We start from the raw sequence: 21,286 nt of genomic DNA on the forward strand, positions 1-21,286 counted from the left end.
AAAACCCTGCTCACCATTACTGTTCTAGCGAGATGTCCTTCCATCTTCACATCCAGGATTTGTTCCTTTATTGCATCCTATTTGATGACTGAAGTTGGGCTATAGCACTGGTGAGCCTGAGATCCAGCAGCAAGCTTCAAAGGGATCCTAAGACTGAAGGGCTCTGAGATTACAGGTAATCACAATGGAAAGACCCCCCCCTCCAAAAATCAGTTCATCCTAGAGAAATAACTCAAAGCAATGTGTGTTCAGATTGGGTTGGCTAATAAATACTCAGAGCACAATAAAAGCTAAAACTTGGCAAGTGAGAAATGGACTGATTCCAGCTTCCCTCTTGTGAGGACAAAAGCAAATTCTGCTGCTCCCAAGAACGGCAGCCCCAAGGCCCATTGGTGTGGGGCCGCTCCTGCCGCAGACGCTGTGCTTTGCCTCTCTGCTGCTCTGGGGGCAATTAGAAAGGCTGGGGCAGCAACTGCTGTTTCCGGGAGGGACTGAAATCACCCAGCAATAGCTCCTTGGCAAAACAAGCAACCAAAACAGAGCTCTGTAGCCACTGCTGTTATCTAGGCTCCCCTCCTTCCCTAGCAGTCTGCTTTGCTAGGGAGCTCAGCTTTGCCCAAACCTAGAGTTGGCTGGGAGAAGGAGTCCCATGCTGCACTGCAGGGACCCAGGCCTGACCCTGGAGTACAGCAGATCATATATCCAAGATGTGATTATGTGAATGGGTTCCTTCTGCTGTAATTAGAAGGGACAACTCCATCCCAACTGCATTTTATTCCTGAATTCATCACAGATTTTCTGTTTTGCTGAGAGATTTAGCTAAGCGCTGTGCATGCCTGCTTTCAACAATCTTCTGGAAATATATCATTTACAATTTGTGCTGTTCTGCTATTACTACTCTTCATAATTTGCCTGAGTCCCTAATTCCTCTAGTCATGGCTCAAAAGGCCCATTGTGGCAGGTAATGAAAAAATAATCCCTGCCCCAATGAATTAATCATTTAAATATTTTCTCATTGAAATCAGTAGCAAAAGGAGGACCTACTTGCTCAATGAAAAAAAAAAAAAAAAAAAACAAGAAAACACAACAAAGGGAGCACAAGGCAACAACAAGACCATTATCATTAATGGGATGTCAGAGCACGCCTGCTGTATCTTGCCATTGTTCTAACTCATGAGCACAATATGCAATCCCTTCCCAGATCTCAGTAACGTATAGCTTCTCCATATGCCTTCCTTAGGTGGCCATGTGCCATTTACTCCCTTCCCAAGACTTCCTTGTTGCTACTGCTCTTTTGGGGTGTTCTTTTTTTAATTTAATTTATTTTTTTTTTTTACATTTCATCCTTTCTGCAAATTTTCAGATTCTATTTCTCCTCCATGCTCTAAGACCCAACCATGTGAGATTCAGGACCCAATAGCTTTTTTGATGGCAAGAAGGGGCAAAAAATGCATCAAACAAAAGGCAAGCAGCATAGACAGCACAACATGTTATTTCCTCTGGGACATAACCCCTCTGACTCCAGCAAACAAAATGATACCCTAATCTCAAGCAGGACAGTGTATTTCAAGTCTTGGCCTCTGGCATGCACCTATTTATGCCTTAGAAGAGGGCTCAGAAACGTATAGTGTGGGTGCCAGACAGGTACCTAAACAGATGCTGCAAGGGGAGTGGTGGCTCTGAGAGAGGTATCATTAGGAGGCAGCAATCACCAGCCTCTGTCTCCCGAACCAAATGCATCCATCAGCTATGCAGTATATAAGCCTCATGGGGTTCTGCCAGCACACATTAAAATCTAACTTGGAAAAGAAAAATAGAAGCTGGGGCATTTTTCTGTCTGATCTATACCTTAGAAGATGCTAAATAAAGCTAGGGAATATTGGAATTGATACTGAAATACCGGTTAAAGCAAATAGTTGGAGAGATGCAGCCCCTAGGAACGAGATAAGATGGGGAGACCCATCTATCCATGAGATGGATAGAGAAAGTAGAATTGTTTCCATCTTAAATTTTTGTAGCATAAACCTTCTACAGGGAGTACATGCATACACAAAGAGACAGATGCACACACACATAGCAAGCATGTAAAACAAACTTTTAAATGATGGATTAAAAACTATTTCTTTCTCTGCTCTTTGTACATCTCCAGTACACATGGACCCTATATGAAATGCAGAAATAGCTGCCTTGATGCACACACTGTTCTACCACACATGAATTTGCTAAAGTTGCAGAAGTGTGCTTTTCACTCAGCTAGTTTGGGAAAAAGTATGTTTTTTCTCTAGTCATTCTTTGGCAAAGTGCAGTATATCTAATTTTGTTAAATTCCAAAACACACTGTGCACCAAAGTACTTGTAGGTGTAAGTAGAATGTCAAGGATGAGTCAAAGATTAATACCTAAATTACAGAATGTGAAATGGGAATTATAGTCTTAAATATCACATTAGGAACTAGGAAGTATTTACCTAGTCTAAAGTACTACTGGCATTGTAATAGGCAAAATGCTATGCCATTTAGTTAAAGGGGATTCTGTAATAGTCCCAGGCTTGAACAGGAGAACTGCATAGGATAGGGTGGTGATTCGTGATAGACTTTTACAAACTTTAGGAAAACCTTTATTCATACAGCACTCACTCATGACTGAAGCATAACTTTATCTACTCCCATTGCTCTGCAGAACAAGGATGAATTTAGGTAGTCGGAATAACAGATGCTCGACTAGTTTATATCCTTAAAGCATATTGCTTCTTCCATTATTGAACTGTAAGATCTTCAAGTACGAAAATTTCTGCTTTCAACAGTCTGCCCCTCAAAAGCCTTCAGTTACCTCATTGTCCTGTTTTTCATCCTTCCTTACAAAGCTTTCTTTTGCTTTCATAAAAACAAACAAACGAACACCCCTCACTGCCTCCTTCTCCAACCCCCCCCCCCCAAAGACTTGGCTACCTTAGCAGTAGTCTCAGCAAAGCAAAACCCTATAAACCAGTCACCAGTCAAACCTATACATGTCAGTGTTTGTATGGCAGGGCCATGTTTTCCTGCATCTGTACATTCCCGTAACCATACCTGGCACTTTTAGATGCTCTTGTAAAACAAAGCATAAAAGATTAGATTTTTAACTAGCTTGTTAATTTCTCACTGTCATTAGGCAAATCACATGGTAATGGTCTGAGAATACTTTTTTTAAAACATGACTGAAAACATAGTAAAGATATCTCATTTGATTCATGGACTAACAGATAGAGGTGAGACTCTTGCCACTTACCTTAATTAACAGTGGTCAGAAACAAGTTTCAACTGCATACCAATGTTTTACCAGCTAACTTCTGGTTTAATAATCAATGCCCAGCTAGTCCCCGTATGTGCTCAAAGCAGCTTCAGCTACTGGTACTTTGCACTGCTCATTAGTTGCTGAAAAATAGGATACAAAAATAAAACTTTTGGAAGCAGTCTTAAATAGACTTGTGAATTGATTAGAGAGTACCCTGCCAAAAAGTGATTTTATTTTTATGGTAAAGGAATAGAGGTTCATCAGTGAAACAGTTCCAAAGACCAGACCTTCAAAAAACCTGCATTTTTACCAGTGAAAATATTGAATAGCTACATACACTTATTTTTAGTAGAATCTGTTAAATATCACTTCTGTATATCAACCTGCTCAGACACACTGTACTCCAAAGTATCCGTTTCATATTTTAATGTCTTTGACAAGTCTTGAGACGACATTTGTTCTATACTTTACTGTTAGTCGTCTACTTAGCAGAACATAACCTACATAGGTATTTGCTCACAGGTAACCAGAAACTACAGACATGAGAAACCTACAGATACATTATTGTCCTTTGGCTTCTCAAAAATCCCTGATAAAGTCAGGAGTGTGTTTACAGCAGAAGGCCCAAGCTCTCCTTCGAGTAGGCTTTTTTCTATAGAATTTCTTGTTTTCCTTCTAACTATTTCTTATATTATGGAGACTCAGCCACTTATTTTGCTCTCTCTTAATGCAATTCACTTGGTCTGAATTTGTGGATGGTTCAGAGAAATAGTCCTCTATCTCCAGACGCAATTCTACTGCCCAGATCTCTACTATAAAAACCTGAAAGGTGACTAGACAAATTTTGAATTGTCACTCAGTACACATATGTGAAATGGAGAAAGTAAAGATAGTTGAGTGTTCGTAAGGATGCAGACTGCTGCATTTTGAATATGCTGAAGACAGAATACTTATGAGAGTCCTTGCAAAGAAAGGAATTGCAGTTTTGTAAACTTGAAGACATAAAAGTTTTTATCATAATTCCAAATATGTTTTGCTGAGCATTCGTCTGTGATTTTACTGATGGACATAACATATCTATCCATTACTGTGTTTGGTTTTTTATATATATATATGTGTGTGTGTGTATATATATATATATATATATATATGTATACGACAATCAGTCTTATGAAGGCTGGTAGAACAAGCATTATATTATAGAAAGTAATCACTGTGGCTGTAGAACCATCTAATACCAGCAGCAGAGATGATCATTAATTATCTCTTTTGGATTCTGCCTTAAGCCTATGGCACATCCACCCCTGAGCATCCCACAAACAGGATAATTTACAGTATGACATTCCTAGGAAACACTGAGATAGCAGCTAGTTATGAAAATTCAAAAAAAATTTTTTTGTGATTTTGCCAACAAGTATGTAAAGGGTATCAAAGCCTTCACTAGTATGAACTACCATGTTGAAAGGAAGGATTTCACAAAATTTATCTCTGGCTAATTTCAGTCTTATGATTTTTAGGTACAGGAAGGATATTGAATCATCAAGTAACTAGGAAAAAGGTTATAGGATGGAATCTAACATTAGTGGTTATATTTCAACAGTAGTCTCAAGAGAAGCTTATGTCCTTGAAAGAGACCAAAGTCACTAAGATAAAAATTTCAATCTGGGAACTTGTATAACAAGGCACAGAAATTATTCCTGCTGAAATTTCCTGAAATGGAAAGGAATATTGAAACAATTAAATTGATTTACCTTATATGAACTGCAGTGTGGCTTCTAATGAGGTTTGGAGAAAACAAAGTTTACCAAAGTTTGTGTGTTTTATAAAACATGTCTACAAAAAAAGAACTAGAGACAAGACCTTTAGCCCTATTCTCATGTCTACGTCAGGAAACATGCAAGAGATTTCCCAAGCTAGTAGACCTTCAAGGGCATTCACACACAATTTCAGATGAAGTAGTGAGCTATGTGAGTTCAGGAAGCCTTTTTCTTCACGTGAGCTGATCCCTCTCTCTAGCCAGACCTGTAGGAGGACTGCAGCAACTCAGAACCCTCAAACCTCATGACTTGTAGGGAAAGATGATGTTCAGCTGCAGTGAAGATATTTGTAGGGTGCCATACAATTTTTAGTAACAAGAAACACATACTGGGATTTCAAGCCTGAGAATTTTGTGGGACTCTGCATGCCTCCTTCTTTTCTAGTCAAAAAAATAACAAGGTTGGCAAACTGGGACAAAACTTCCGACAAGTATTCCCAAACAAGTCATGTGGAAACTCATTTCAGAGTTAAGAGAAGAGTATACCTAAAAGCCATTAGGAAAAGCTTGCATCTGCTGATAACTCTCAGGACACGTTTGAAGAAATGAAATTAATCAGTGAGACAGGACTTATAGACCTGACTTTTTAAGCAAAAAAAGTCTTCAAGAACGGAATATTCTTATTTTCCCCCTTCATTTTTTCCTTACATTTCCTTTCTACTGTGCTATCGTCAAGCTGTCCACTTCCTGCCTGTATAAAAGAAGGGGTCTGCATGGGTGAGGGTCTGCTTCAGATTATATGACAAGGTTAAAAAGAAAGAGAAAGAGTTAGTAGACTCTTTCTAGGAATGGAAAGTTGGATTTTTAAGGTACAAATCAAAACCAAGGATATTAAAAAGGAGAGAAACAGAATAAATCCAAAAAGTCACCTCCAACTCATAAGAAGTTTCTATTTCCAATATTTCATATTCTCATGAAACCAAAACAGAGTTCAGACATTGCCAGTTACACATAATCTGAAAGAACAGAGTAATGAGAATGCTAGGATAAGAGTGGATAGATACCAAGTTACTCACAATAGAAACGTGAAAAAAATCCACAGGCTAAATATTTATCAGATTTTGTATTCAGTTACAAGAATTGATCTCAGTAACACCTATTACTGGAGTAGCACTGCTGACTTGTCTCAGAATAACAGAGGAAGAACAGATCCAGATAGAATTATACGTATTTTATTTCCCCTGACTTTGGTTTATATAGTGCTTAATTTTGCTTTGGTCTCAAAAATTAGTGTCTGGAAACATAATACCGTGTATAAAAGCCTCTGTTTCTGTCATCAGCAGAGTAGGTTATCCCTTGAGGTAAGGAGTATTTTTGCTGTATAAAGCATCTGATGAAACAATGCTGAAACTTGAAACAAAGGTTCTTTTTTCCACTGTATCATGTTGGTCTAAGACCATGTTGGCCTCTCTACTAAATGTCCCTGTTTCATAGGATTCATCTTGATAACACCAATATGCAAGGGAGATCCTTAGCTGAATGAACTCCTTCAAAAATTTTTACTAAAATCATCCATGTCTGAAGTTCTAGGTGATGTCTACTATTTCAATATTTGCTACATTATTGTTATGCTAATGACTAAGAACATATTCAATCACTGCACTGTTTGACAAACATCATTTTCAATTGAATGTTGCTTTTTTGATAAGGTGTCATAATATATGCACACAGTGTCTCTATTACCAATATTACTGCAGCACAAGTTCTCCTCTGGTTGTCCCCTCCTTATTTAAAATTCTTGCTTGATATTACAGGGAAGCATCAATATTGCTGCAAAGGCTGCTTAGCATGCAGTGATGCGATACACATGTTGGAAGGCAAAACTAACTGAAATTTCCAACATACTACTAAATTATTCATTTCTCTGTGTGTGCAAAAATACACGCTGTCATGGCACTCTGAAACTTCTAGAAGTCAACATCTGTTCACACAAGTGGCTATTGGCATGTAGTTATCTGTGAATCACTATGCAAATATATACAATTGCAATGAGAGAAGGCCCTGGAAGACCTGAAGAAACACATTTACTTTTTGCTGAGTTAAAATTCTGAGGTGACTGACAGGTCCATTGTCAAAGTTCTAGTGGAAGCAGGTTGTCTACTTTTTCCCCTGATAAAGCAGAACATTATCCAAGTACAAGAAGTGTTATATTGAACACAGCAGTTATTGATTCTGATAACGTTTTGCTTGATCACTTTTCCTAGTGGAACAATAGCGTATGTTCTCAAGGGAAACGGGCCTGGTCAATTGCTTCTAATGAAGGTGATACCAAGTGAAAGCGATATTGCTGTTTACCAAGAAGAATGGATCGTCTACTGTCCTACTGATGGACACTGCTCCAGAAACCACAGAAGAATCCTCTAAAGATACCTTTATTAAAATCAGTTCTCCATTTGTACCCATGGAGAAATGCGAATGTTGTACAGTAAGCACAAGTAATCTTGAACTCCAGTGATGGACTGTCAAACCACAGGGGGCTGAAGCAGTAGCTTAAGACACAGGCTTAAGCGAAGGCAGCCCCCTACTATTCAAAGCAGATTAAGCATGCGACAGATGCTTTGAGATAGTCTTTGAATAGTATACACTGACCTGGTTTTTATGATTTTGATTATATGACCATGCTAGTTTAGTTTAATTGGAAGACACAGGCAAAACCTGAAATATTTGGTAGAAATAAGCTACCCACTGATAAACACCTCAGGATGGTTAGGGACAAAAACTGAGCTGTCAGCTGGGAAGATCCTATTTCTGGGCTCCAGCCAAGCTGCTAAAATTTCTTTGGTCAATGTTGAACACTAAGGTCAAAGAGGGTTCAGGGGCTAGATGCTAAGAAGCCAAACAGATTGTCACAAAGGAACAACTAGAGAAAGCTGGAAGGAATTTGTACTACCATGTCACCATGACATGGTGAAAAATATCTTCTGGTCAGATAAAGTATCAAAGTCATTTTTCTCCACTTGCTTTACTCTCTACTGCTCATATTACTTAATACCTTTGCATGCTCAGGATAAATTATAGGTGCCAAAAAGATGAGCTTGAAGAATTCTTGAGGTATCACAGCTCCTGGCTCTGACTAAGAGTATGGCAATCACGCAGCTCGGTACCAGGTAAAGACATAAACCCTGGCACAAAGAGGCTGAGCTCAGATGTACCAGATGTAGCTAGCTCTAGATTAAAATAATCTGCCCATCACATGTGGAAACTTTGATGAATTCAAGTAGTATGAATGCATTCAATGTGAGTGGATTTCCTGGCTGTTGATCTGTTATTGTACAAGAATTACCTATAGATCATCTGGGCAAACTTAAGTGCAGGCAGGAAGGAGGGAATCCATGTCTCTCCACTTATGTTCACTCCTTCCCATGGGGGAGCTGAGTTCCTGCTATGGGATACCATAACATTTTGGTCTCCTGGTCACCGGACTGGGACCTGTTAGAGCATAACAAGGTTTCACATTGCTCATCTTCAAGCTGCTCTGTAAAACAGCATGTGTGTTGGGCAAAGGAGTGGACATAGGCAAAAGGAAAATGAAATGCATGTGTGGGTAAATTTGTATTTAGTATGTAACTGGGATGCAAACTCAGACTCACAAGCCCCTAGGTCCCATAACAAGGAGGAAGGCAGTGGGGTTTCCCCACAGTTTTCCTCAAGGAAACTCTTGATATTTCTACAATTGCTTCTTGTAGCTAACTTGGAATGCATGGTGAAGTCTCTCATGGTCAATAAAATCCCGACCCTTTGCATGCAACAGAAATTCACCTTCACCTATATCCAGATTTCTGTGTTCATCACTGGATTAGTTTCCTGACAAATAGCTCCATTTAAACATTTTCTTCTTCTGCCATTGCACACCAATATGTTACTGCTCAGTCTGACACACTGCACGTCTTACTGCTCTGCTCACTCATGAGCTATCCATTTGCTGGGAACCACCTCTGTAGCCAGGATATATCATTACATTTGGAGGATTAGGCAGAGAGGGAGATTATAGAACTAAGGTGTTATTAATGTTTCCTGCAACATCTAGATCATAACTGGACAACACTTTTATCTGAAACATCAAGTGAAAAATATGTTATTCAGTGACAGAGAAATATTTTTTGAATTTAGGTCAATTTCAGAGTGTTTGTTCTTAGAAATAGGTGTAGCTGGTGGGGGCAGGCATGACAAACAAACCTGAAAAAGTCAAAACATTATACTTTGACATTTTTGATAGTGATATATTTTGCTTTTCAAGCGCAAAGCAACTTTTCCATTTGAAATGACTTTCAAAATGTATTTAAAAATTATTCAGAAAGCTCAAATTCAAAACAACACTGTTTCAGACCAATCAAGACTCTTCTTCACCACAAGTGCTTCTTTTTAGGTCTTAATTCAGTGAGTTTTTGTTTAAATATTCATTGACTCAATCCAAAAATCACTTCTTTATTTTCCTGTGGCTGTCAGCAAATCAAAAATCCCTTCTACACATTCAGCTGTAATCCTGGACCTGATTTAAAAGAACATCTAAACATGCCCTTAATTCTGTAACTGAGTTAAGTATATGCTCAGGTTCTGCACTGAATAACTGTTAATTCCAGCTTTGCTGAACTGCCAAGCCGAAGCAAGGCCTCTCTAGTCCTCCTTTCTCCTTCTTCAGGTTTTCAAAGTAGGATTTTTTTCCCTCATTGCTCAGTGGAAAAAAGAATGACAATGTATTAGAAATTATGAGAAGAATCTTCTTACACTGTAAAGGTGCTGTTCCTGACCTTTTGTTCATCACAGAGCAAAAAGAAAGCAAGATCTACAAAACTTCCTTATTTGGAAATAATATGAATTTTCTCAGGCATTTGAAGCTTTCTTCCTCTCCAGAAGGTCTCTTCAGACATTTGCTATTGATCGAAAGACACAGGAGCAAGGACTGAGTAAAAAACCCCAGCAACAACAGACAAGAGAAGGGACATCACTCTTACAGAAAGTACTTGACTAATCAGGTCACCATTGTTTCCTCCCCATCCCCAGCCTATACAAATAAGCAATGAAGTTCAGACTCCAGCTCTGCATTTCTCTGTAGTTCAAATATTTTTTTGGAGCAGACTAATATATGTATATACAAACGGAGCCTAAAAAACCAAAAAACAACAACAAAAAAAGAAGAAACACATTTCAAGCTGCTCTCCACTTATATTTTATACATATACATACATTTCACACATCAGGGGAAAAAAGCACACAGAACAAGCCACAAGCAGTTAACAAACTCTTAGTACCCTTCCTTTGTTCAGCTCTCACAAATTTCTACTGCTGGTGGGTGTAAGTCTTTTGAACTTCTTGAAAGCAACAAAGATAAAAGTGCAGATCAACGCATTTAACCACATACTTCCCTGGGCTGCAGGCAGAGCAGCTCTCAGCTTGAAGAGGAGCAACGTGCCATATCCATGGACATGCTGGTGAGCAGTTCACAGCATTCCTTTGGCCTTCTCTATTTGTTTTTAGCCCTTAATGGGACACTTGTAGCCAGAGTATCCGAGTGTCTGAGACATCACTTGGTTTACATTCACCCCCAGCAGGAGGAAGAGAAGTGCCATGAGCTTTGCTCTCTGCGTGAAAAGTTGGGATGAGTTGGTGTAACGGGGAGGATGTGGTAGAATTCAGCCACCTTTTCCTGCAAGGGGAGCTGCCTCCCTAAAAGAGGGCTTCATTCTCTTCCATATACCCTCCTCATCAGCCTGGTTTCTAAACACCATGAAACTGAACTCTCACATGACTTGTCTTTATAAACAGCCTAATTTAGGGTTATATTTTGTCTGTAGGCTGCACATGCCTGACTCCAGAAAGCCCCAAGGCTGACTCCATTTTCTCAGGGAGCCGGAAAAAATATAATCATTGAAATGGTGCAGAGATCAGCTATTAGTAATAGTTAACAACCATAAAGGTAGCATAAACCATAAAAAAAATCTGAATTGCTTGATTAACAGAGCCCAGTCAACCAAAAAAAGAAATTCCATTTCAAAAGGCAGTATCTTCTATGAGGAGTGAAAAAAATGGTTTAATGAGTAGGAAATACTTCCAAGCTATTGCATAGCGAGAAAAAGAAAGCAAACTACTGTTGCTAAGACTGCAGTGTAGAACCTTTCCAATGTTTTAGATAGTTAAGGGAAAAAATAGCTTGGAGAAGGAAGGAGAGGTGAGGGAAGGGATAGGAAAAGCTAATGAGGCTGCCAAGAATTTGGAAACAGGAAAGGCTGTTTGGAGAAGACACTGATGGAAAGAGATGGCTATCCAGGGAGGTATAATAGAGCTTGAACTCATATTTGCTGCTATTTGTGGACTTATTACAACACATAGCAAGAAAATAAACACTTACCCATGTTATTAAATCAGCTTCATGAGGCACTGAAGCAATTCTGCTCCAGCTTGGGCAGAAAAGGACAGACAGAATTTCTGTCATGTCTTTGCCTAGTCCAAAATTGAGGGGCAAAACTATTTGGGAACTGCAAGTGGAACAGGCAAGATCTTCGAAACCCTACCCAGCTCCTGTAACTGATGAGTTGGGGGTCACGCTCTCTGACTGGGTGGAGGCCACCTCTTCCTCACCCAGCAAATCAGGGCTCTTTGCACACCTGGATAGCCAGATCCAGACTGAGCTCACTGTTCTCCGCCATGGGTCAGGGCCTTCAAAGTGTTTAGGGGTAGCTTAGAGAGCAACTAAGGGGAAAAAGTCAGCCTATTCTGCACTTGCAGAAAGCATCTTCCCACTAAATCACAAGGTTGTACTTTTTGCTTCCTTAAGTTAGGAGCAGAACAGAGGTTTGGCCCTGCACCGCTCCCAGTGGAAATGCTGTTCTGCCAAGCTGTCTCTGAGTCATTATTGTGACACTTGGTATTAAAGCTCAAGAAGTTTTAAAACCCTGTTATTTCACTTGTGCTTTCAGTTTTAAATAACCCTACTAATTCAAAAAGGTTCATAATTGTTTACCACATCAGCCCTCTGAATATACTGAATGCTGTTCTGAGGTATTGTAACCCTCCTTTTTGAAGTGGATTTAAGCCATTACAGTCTATCACATAAATCCTTCTTAGTTTGTGGATTATTGACTTGATAGGCCCAAACAGCTCCATCTGTCCATTTAAATGGACATGAACACAGTGAGTGTTTAGGGCTTTCAATCCTATTATTTGTAAAGTGCTTTCTTTCTCTGTCTCTTTGTGTGTAGTTTCAGTATTCAGGAACAATTTATTGTGGAAGTCTTGTCTAAACTCTTTTAATTATAGGGCTTTCCAGGGCAAACTGCCCACATACTGCAGAGTAAGCTAAGTGTACTGCTACTTGACTTTGGAAATGAAGCTGTCAATTTACAGCCAGCCCTTAGGAGCGATATAAAAGTTGATACACTGGTGAAACATTTGAAAATGAAAAGGGACTCCCTTGTGAAATGTTCATATGAATCCAGTCTTAATTAATGAAGCTTTTATAGCTATAGAGAAAGTTACTTTCAGATATCTGCTCCAAGTTGTTGTAATGAAAGAGCTAAAGTGATGCTCTAAGGGACGTTTATTGAAGAGAAAACAGTAATAAAATGGTTTATTACCTGTTGATATATGTAAACATAAGTTAGGGTAAGAGTATACAGAGAAACACAGGCATCTTTCATTAGTCAATATTTGTTGGTAAAATCTTTTACAAAGATCGAGTTAAAAATATTGACTTGTTTAGTCAAATAATATTAAAGTGCTATAGAAAGGCACACTGTGTATGTAAGCCTTTTTCCTGTGCAGCAGATACTCTGCACATGTTATTGTCAGGGAGTGTATTGAGAAGACTGGAGAACAAATAGAAGGACAGAAGTTTGCAAAATTTGGCTCTCACCTCAGCCTGACAGTTTTCATTGCTGCAATTTTGTTCTCTTCATAGGGGGTGAACCACTCCTACTGCCATCAGTGGGACAGGACTTGCAGAATATGTGAATAGAGCTTCCCAGTATGTGCAAGGCTTTGCCTCTTACAAATCTGTCTTCAACAGGTATTAGTGGAAAAGAAAAATGTTAACAAGTCAATCCTGAATAATAATTTAAAAATGTATAGATTAAAAATGGATACCTTGCAGATGAGCTATGACAGCTTTTGTATACCTAAGGTAGAAATGTCTTAGGTTTGACACTGAGAAGAGGTTTGTATCCTGCTCATACTCTTTCCAGTGAGCTTCACATTCCTGATGCAGAGCTAAATATGACCTGTGTGTGCTCTGGACACACAGTTATTTTTTCAGGGATGAGAGTGGGGAAACAAAACTTATGGATGTGGGAGGATATTTTTGGCAGGCTGCATTTTCAAGAAAGAAATGTTGGGTACCAGGAGCTTCTCAAGGCCAATATAGAACTAAGGCCAGGCCATGAGTGAAACCATTCAAAGTGTAAGATAATACATTTGATCATGCTGTTTCATACACGATGTTGTTAACATAAGTATACCTATATGCATGGGCATACAAAGCCTGGTTCAGTTATTGCTCATTTTGCTTATGTAAGTAATTTCATGGATCTGTTTAAGTCATCTGGATCCTTTACACAAATTAAGTGTGCAGTCTTTGACCCATTCACTTCTGTAGAATTTGTACAATGCCAGTGACAAAATCTTGTCCTAAAGTGTAAAGCTTGCATGAAAGATTTCTTCCCTGAAGTGAAAGCAATTAACTTTTTTTTTGCAAAATACCCCAAATGAAGGCCACTCACAGCAATAATATGTATTGCACGCTAGGTGCTCATGTTTTGTTTTGACATACAGAAATGTGGTGGCCTCTCTTTGAGTGAAGGTCTTTGAAATTGTGACATGTTATACAAATTCAGAGAAAAAGTTTGAAGTGTTCAGGAAACTTCCACTCCACCTTTGGCATCAAACTGAACAGCTATCTTTTAGAATGAGCATATGTAATCCCACTGTGTTGGATACTCAGCCTAATGGAAAGCAGTCCAAGTGGTATACAACCTTGCACACCACATATAACATATCTCTCATCTTCGGGATAACATGTTTAGAATTTCAAATGAATATTGGTTTGTATACTGTATAGTATTAATTAGCATTTTTGTTTTACAGATGTGGCAGCTTAGCAGCTGATAGAAGAGCATTTAGGAAATAAATGTAATTATTCTATTTATATATATAGTATATGTTGTATGTACAAATATATATACACATTATATATATAAATATACTTCTCTATATACACAGTCCTTTTAAAACTACATATAACCATTCTGCCCAGTCACCTTAGTTACCAATAGAATACATTTAACCCTGAGATACTTCTATAGGAATCAGTTAATTTTGTGTCAGAATTATGTTTGTCCCAGTTTAGTCTCATTCAGTTGCTGGGACATAATTACCCAAAGATCTTTCGCAAGTGAGGAGAAGTTGGCCCTCTGTGCATGAGCACAGCCTCTCAACTACTGAATGGAAACTGAGCTCTCTAAGGAAAGCTCAGCTCCATCACCCCAAAGGGACAGGGGATCACCAGGGAATGTCTCAGCTGCTCACTGTATTTCTCTAACATTTCAGCAACCAGGAGGTGGGAAGAAGTTTTGGTGTATCACTGGAAGCTATTCACTTCACGAACTGTACCGATTATGTGGCTTATATTCCACTTGGCAACTGAATTAGCTTCTCTGAATTCATATTTGCAGTAATGAAATTTATCCAGTTAGGCTATAAAGTTGAGCTTATGAATTGGCCACCAGCAAACATGGATTTTGAATAAGTAGGCTTTTCTATTTTAATAGCTAGGACACTGTTCTAGCAGTGGCTTTAATACTGGCTTAAAAATCTGCTTCAATGAATTACAGAGGCTAAGTGAACACAATCATTGCTGTCATATTTTAGTGAAGTAGTCCACATTATACTGAAGGCACGTACACTGACCTTTCTGTCTGGAAGGCCACTCGTGTGTCAGTTGGCTTTATAGGCTTATAGAACTGAGGGACATTTTATTTGCTTATATGCTTTTAGACCTTCTATTTCATGAGGCTAAAAAGTGGGGGTCAAGACAGTAGACATTTCGTCATGGGAAGCTTTGGTCCTTACACAGATGTCTATTTTCTTCATATGATAAAAGGTAAGAAATAAAATAAATCACTATATGTAAATATTTCATCATAAAATAGGGCATAAAAATCTTGTTAAGAAGTTGGTGGTTATAGTCTCATAACATATCACTAATTAGGAACATCACAAGTCTCACAAGTCTCATTACCACCTGGGATTCTTTTTACCTGTATTTTAGTTATTTAATTTAAATGGGAAAGAATAATAAATGCTCAATTAATTATAAAATAAAGAACACAGAGAGGAACTACCTGACTGTTTTAATTTGCTCATAGGAACGAGCTTCGTGAGTGGATGATTGCCTTTAATGTGGAATAGTTTGTTGTCTAATGAGGCAGTTCTCAAGGATGCCTGGGCCGGTTTTGCTAAAACTGTGTTAAAAAATGCAACTTGAGCCTGTTGGGGAGACTGAGGCCTGTCAAATCCACTGAAATCCATAGGATATGGTTGCAGTGTCTGAATCTTAAGGGATTATGAATAAATATTAAGAAGTTCCTGGAATCTGAGCCTGACTATTACGATATGTCCGTATCCTGGGTTGGATTCTGCAATATCTGACAGTCAACCTTCAGCTCAGTGGAGTTAGGCTGATTGACTGCCAGCCGGGCTGATTTGGCAGCCTGGGATATGTACACTTCTCAGTTCAGGGATGTCTCTGCTCTTTCCTGTTCAATTTGGCTGCCAGCACAGATTAAGACAATTCTTGGGGTGCCTCTATGCTGCAGCCTGGTTCAGGGTCCTCTCTGCACCTCTGCAAAGGTGCCAAAACTCTACAGCATTCTGGCTGACCCCAAATTGCAAAGCCACGCTCTGCCCCAATCTGTGCTTGTAGCTGCTGCGCAGAATGCAGTGGAGAACAAAACATGCTTATGATTTTTAGCAGGAGAATTTCAGCTGACCTTATACGTTCTTTGTGCCCCTGGGATATAACAATGAGTCTATGGAAGCCAAATCAGGCTCTTTCTCTCTCAATAATCCTGTTTTAAAATTTATATTAAAAAAAAGCAAAAAACAAAGACTGTAAGAGTAGACCAAACATGACTGAACGGAGCTTGCTTTTTAAGTAGCAAAGGCCAGCATACTGTTCTGAAATTACAGTGGATATCAAGTACCTGACAAACTGACATAAACACAGTGTCTCCGGATGCTGAAAAGAAAGGATACAGAGGAGCACAGCTCATTTGATAAATATCTAGACTGGTCCCAACTGGTCCCAAAGGAGGAACATGGCCTAGCTTATAAGGACTTTATTGTGTTGCCCTCTGCTTCATCAAGAGACCTGGCTGTCTATGAGCTCCCTGCAAATAAAAAGCAGTTTGCACAAAGGATCCTTCTCCTTTTAGCTCTGCAGCAGCTGTAAATGTAGAGAGTGATCAAGCTCGTTTGCCTTTTAGGCACCAGCAAAACCTCTGTGGCAGAACTGTCATAAAGCTTTATGTTTATATAGCACCTATAAAACTGCATGTCAGAAGAGGCCTCTGTGTGGTTCCCTAATAAAAATAATGAGTGAATAATCATCAGCAATATACATGCAAATTGACCTGCGAATGCATGGAGCCACAAGACAAACTTTATCAATCAAGGGCACCAAAACAATTGTGAACAGTCCCCAGGGACTGAGCCCTCCAAGAGTGCATGAAATCAATCTGGCAGCCTGTGAAATGTATTGTCCAGTTCCCTACATCTGTACAAATATCCACCCTCTCACCATGGAGGCACTAAGGAATGCAGATTAAAAATATCGCTTCAGGACTGAAATAGTCACTCCTCAATGAGAAGCCAAATAGATGCTGAACATTATTTTATCTGTGCCGAACAACATGTGTAAGCAAATTGCACATAATTATGGCAAAATACCATCAACAACATGACAATCCCCCATCGTGTGCTGGGGCATTTGGCACACAGTGCTACCGAGTCAGATGTTTGTTCCCTTTTTGATGCTTGATGTTTGTGTTTTGCCCATTGCTTTGACTCACACTCTTGCTTCAATAAAGACTTGTTATACTCTCACTGTGTACAGTGTTCTCTGATTTGTGCCAGCAGATTGAATTCCAATAACCAGAAAGTTTCAGATTAACTCTTTTATTACAGGGGTATTCCCCAGCCAGAAGTGCTTTTCATGCCCCTGGGAAAAATGAACCCAATGAGCGACATCCAAAAGGGAAGGGGATATATATACACTCTTGTAACGTGAGAGGGCAGGTAGAGATCTCTCTCCAGGGGAGGTGAAGGTCGGTTTGCCCTCAAAACCTGCTGGCAACCTCTGCATAGTAAGATTTCAGCTTTTGGCACAGGTGGTCTAGACTCACTGTGGAGTCTTGCACTGCTGCTAAACCACATGTACCTTTTGGGGGACTGATGATCAGATCCCGTTTGATCTTTGCCAGTGGGAGCTTTTCAGTTGACTTCAGTGGCAGTTGGTATAAGCCCCAGAGTAAAGGCTGAGCTCTCCATGTAAGGAGGTGCTGTATAGCAAGTGAGATGATCTCACCCTGTCTGACTAGTCTAAATCAAATGCAGATGAAATCCAGAGGTTTATGAAGCTTCTAAAAATCAAAAGAGAATCACTAGACAGAAAAGGCAGCTTCAACTTTTAATCTGCTTGCTTTGCAAAGCAATCCTGACTAGTTATCGTGAATTTGGACAGAGCTAAATGAATGGGCTACACAATGACAGATGAAATCTAATATTGACAAATACGGTCTAGTTCATATGGAAAGTCACGAGTGACTAAACAGAGCTAACAGTGTTAAAACAGCATATTCACAGTTTTTGTTGCAAGTGTAACTACTGCCCACAAAAAGAGAGCTTTTGAAGCATGCTATACATATTTAGCAACTGGCTCTTAGGAAGCGAGTCAGTCCTCAATCTCTCCTAAGGTTTTTACAAGTGTTTGGAGATATGTGTCCATCTACTTGATGAAGCCATTAGAAAGTACAGGATTAATAATACCATCTTCTCTCTGGGTTTGCCCTTTTTCTGTCCAGAAATTTTGTTCGGATGCAAAACCTGGCTGTGACACCAGTATTTAATTTCTAGGCTCCTGGCAGCCCAGCTAGAGCAGCAGAACAAACAACCACTGCATACACGCAGAGCAGCTCTGCAGAGTATGTGCAGGTAGGTACAAGCAGATGTGAGGCAGAAGGAGTTGCTGAGTGCAGAGTTTAAGGCCTCATGGAGGGGTATGTGCGGCATGGCCTTGAGACCAGCTAGGGAACCAATATATGCTTATCTCTTAAAATCATCACCACGGGGTGAGGCCAGGCTGAGGAATCGTGCTAGCTGCTAGACATCGGAAAAAAGGAGGGAGGCCGTGCCATGTCGGAGGCTTCAAGGACGTGAAGGGGATGAGGTGGAGCAGGAGCCAGGCCAGCAGCAGCTGCCTCCCTGGTGGGGTGCATGGCCCATACTTTCATGGTAGCAGCATGAGGGGATGCAGACCCCTCGTGCCCCATGTCATTAGCTTTAAGGTCAATCCACTAGAGATTTTAGTATTCGAAGGAGGTGGAAATAAAGGGAAAAAGCAGCAGAGGAAGTATTTTTAATGCAGCAATGCTCCTGAAGTAAATCCAGAACAAAGGCTGCTACCTCTCCAACAATACAATGAGCCCTCTAGAGGCTGCTTCAATGAAAGCAACTCGTACCACGATGGCACGATGGAAAGCTACCAGCTTGGTGTTCCAGGCCTTTGGTGCCGTTGTTGCTGATACTGCCCGTGCCCTTTTCGAGCCCCTGCTCGTTCTCCCCACTGCCCTCCAGCACCCCATCCCCTGGCATCCCTCAAACCCCACTGGGCTGGGGCTGGACTCAGCTGGCCTTGGGGAGAGCACCACCATGGGGATGAGTGTCCACCTCCCCTTCTGCCTGACCACCACATTTCATGACACTTCCTACCTACCCTTCCACTGTAACTATCACCACTTGCCAGCAGGTTTAAGAGTTCCTGGGGGAAGGCGAGTGCAGGTTGGCAGGCAGACAGCAGGACTGCCTAAGCTTCTTTTCTTCAGCAAACCACAGCAAAAATACTTACAAACTGTCTGGTAGTGCGTTATCTACAGACTACTAAGCAGTCCTCATTCTACCTGGCATTTCCTTAAAGATCCAGATATGACAAGAATTGAGGAAAACAGCTTCTCTCAACTGCTCAGTAATCCTTCTGCAGTCATTTAAACTGTGTGTGGGGTGAATCTAATCGCAGTTAATCTAAATCCTGTTAATAGTTGTAAGTGCAACATACGTGATCTCTCCTACCTCGGGGGGTGACCGCTGCACCACTTCCCTTACTGTGTTTTCCCCCAAGGCAACAAATGGGGAGGAGAGAATAAACAAAAAGTCCCAGGCTCTGCTGGGGCAGTGTGGCAAACAGGGTGCAGGATCAGCTGTGCTGGTTCAAACATAAAAGGTGATTAATTTCCCACTGTTAATGGGTTAATTACAAAATGAGACTCCTGCCCCTCCTGGGTTGCTGGGGAAGGAGAGAAGAGTGGTGGGTGTTTCCTGAGTGGTGGGCATCAAATGATTTTTGCTGGATTTTTGCTCCAAGGACTGCTGGAACAATAACAGTGACTTATCTCATTTCTACCTGAAAAAAAAGGCAAAAAGGCCTCAAGTGCAGCCTCTCAGAGGCAGGTGATGTGACTATGTGTTGTCTGTATTCTTCCGTTCTGCCTTCATTTTCAGGGACTGTGAACTTATCAAAAGCAGCAGTTTACTGTGTAAGAGAAGTTATTCGCGCTTTGAAAAAACCCTCCAGGCACTTTTATACATATGTCTTTACAAGACAGCATAAAACCTTTCTGCAGTACTCCTCAGGAATACATTATCTTCTAGTCGCACGGGTTCAGCTAGGTCCAGAAGTGAGCCTTACATCTGGTCCCAGCTTTCTCTTCAAAGCTCTGGAAGGTTCCTGTCTATCTGCTATCAAAACATACTTCCTCCAGAAGGAAAATCTTTCCTTTTACTCCCTGTTTCCTCAAAGCGACCACCCTGTAAGCTCAGTGTCAAATAGTTGACACCTTAAGCCCAGCATGAAAATGTTTGTGGTATTAGCTGCTGAATCATCTCGCTCCAGCCATCCTTAAGGTAAAATAGCAAAATGAGTCCAGTAATTTCTCTGCTAGAATAACCAAGTCTAGCACTGGCATTTCCTACCTCCTTACGTTTCTTGACCAGATCTTAATTTTAAACCTATTAAAATTCCATAATTTGCTTAAGAGCCAATGATTATTCTAAACATCTAGTTCATTTCTCTGCGCTGTTCCCAGCTTCACCTATCCATCTCAGACCAAGAAAAAAAAAAGCTGCAACGTTACAAAGAATTTTAAAAAATCCTTATACAAGTCTCTCACAAGATTATTTATGGGATCCTGTGAAAGAAGGCATTTATTTTGTCTTTTCTTTTGACTTATTTTTATTGTGTACAGAATTTTTAAAGGTGTGACACCTAGTTTGATTCAGGTAAGAACATATGTTAGCTAACCCTTACCTGCCTGCCTTTGGAGAGTAATCAGAAGTGCTTTTGATTATTTTTTTCCATCTCCAATGGAGGCATATATTAGATCCAAGTGTTTTTGGAAAATAATCTGAACATGTCCTTCCATTTAATTGCTTTGTAATATTTGTTTTAGTAAACTGGTAAGACTTTTGGAATCAGCATGTTGGTGAGATAAAGCTGCAGCTTGATGCTTGGGCTGATATGTTAGGAAACCAGGGGAAGGAATGATTTATTCTTGGAAGCTTGTGACAGAATTCATGTAAAGCCTGAAAAAGATAAGTATCTTTTATAAAGATGTTGGTGCTGTGCAAGCAACAGTCCACACATTTTTTTCTGCTTCTTGTATAGTTGGTCTCTCTCCCCCAAAACCTGCATTGTTATAAATAGTAGTAACAGCAATCCCTAGCTCACTAACATCAGATCCCTAAATACTTGTAATGCAGCCCAAGCCTAAACTAGAAAATACAGAACTGACTGATTTTTTCAGTTTGAGTTTTTGTTGGCTGAAAGTTGAAAATTAGTTTTCTGCATGCAATTGTTATAAAAAGTTTCAGTTTAGTTAATGCCACCTTAGAAGAGCCAAAAAACATTCTTTCTACTCTCGGCTTAGCCTGTTGGGCT

Source organism: Dromaius novaehollandiae, chromosome 2 (assembly GCF_036370855.1).
Source record: "Dromaius novaehollandiae isolate bDroNov1 chromosome 2, bDroNov1.hap1, whole genome shotgun sequence".
NCBI lineage: Eukaryota > Metazoa > Chordata > Aves > Casuariiformes > Dromaiidae > Dromaius > Dromaius novaehollandiae.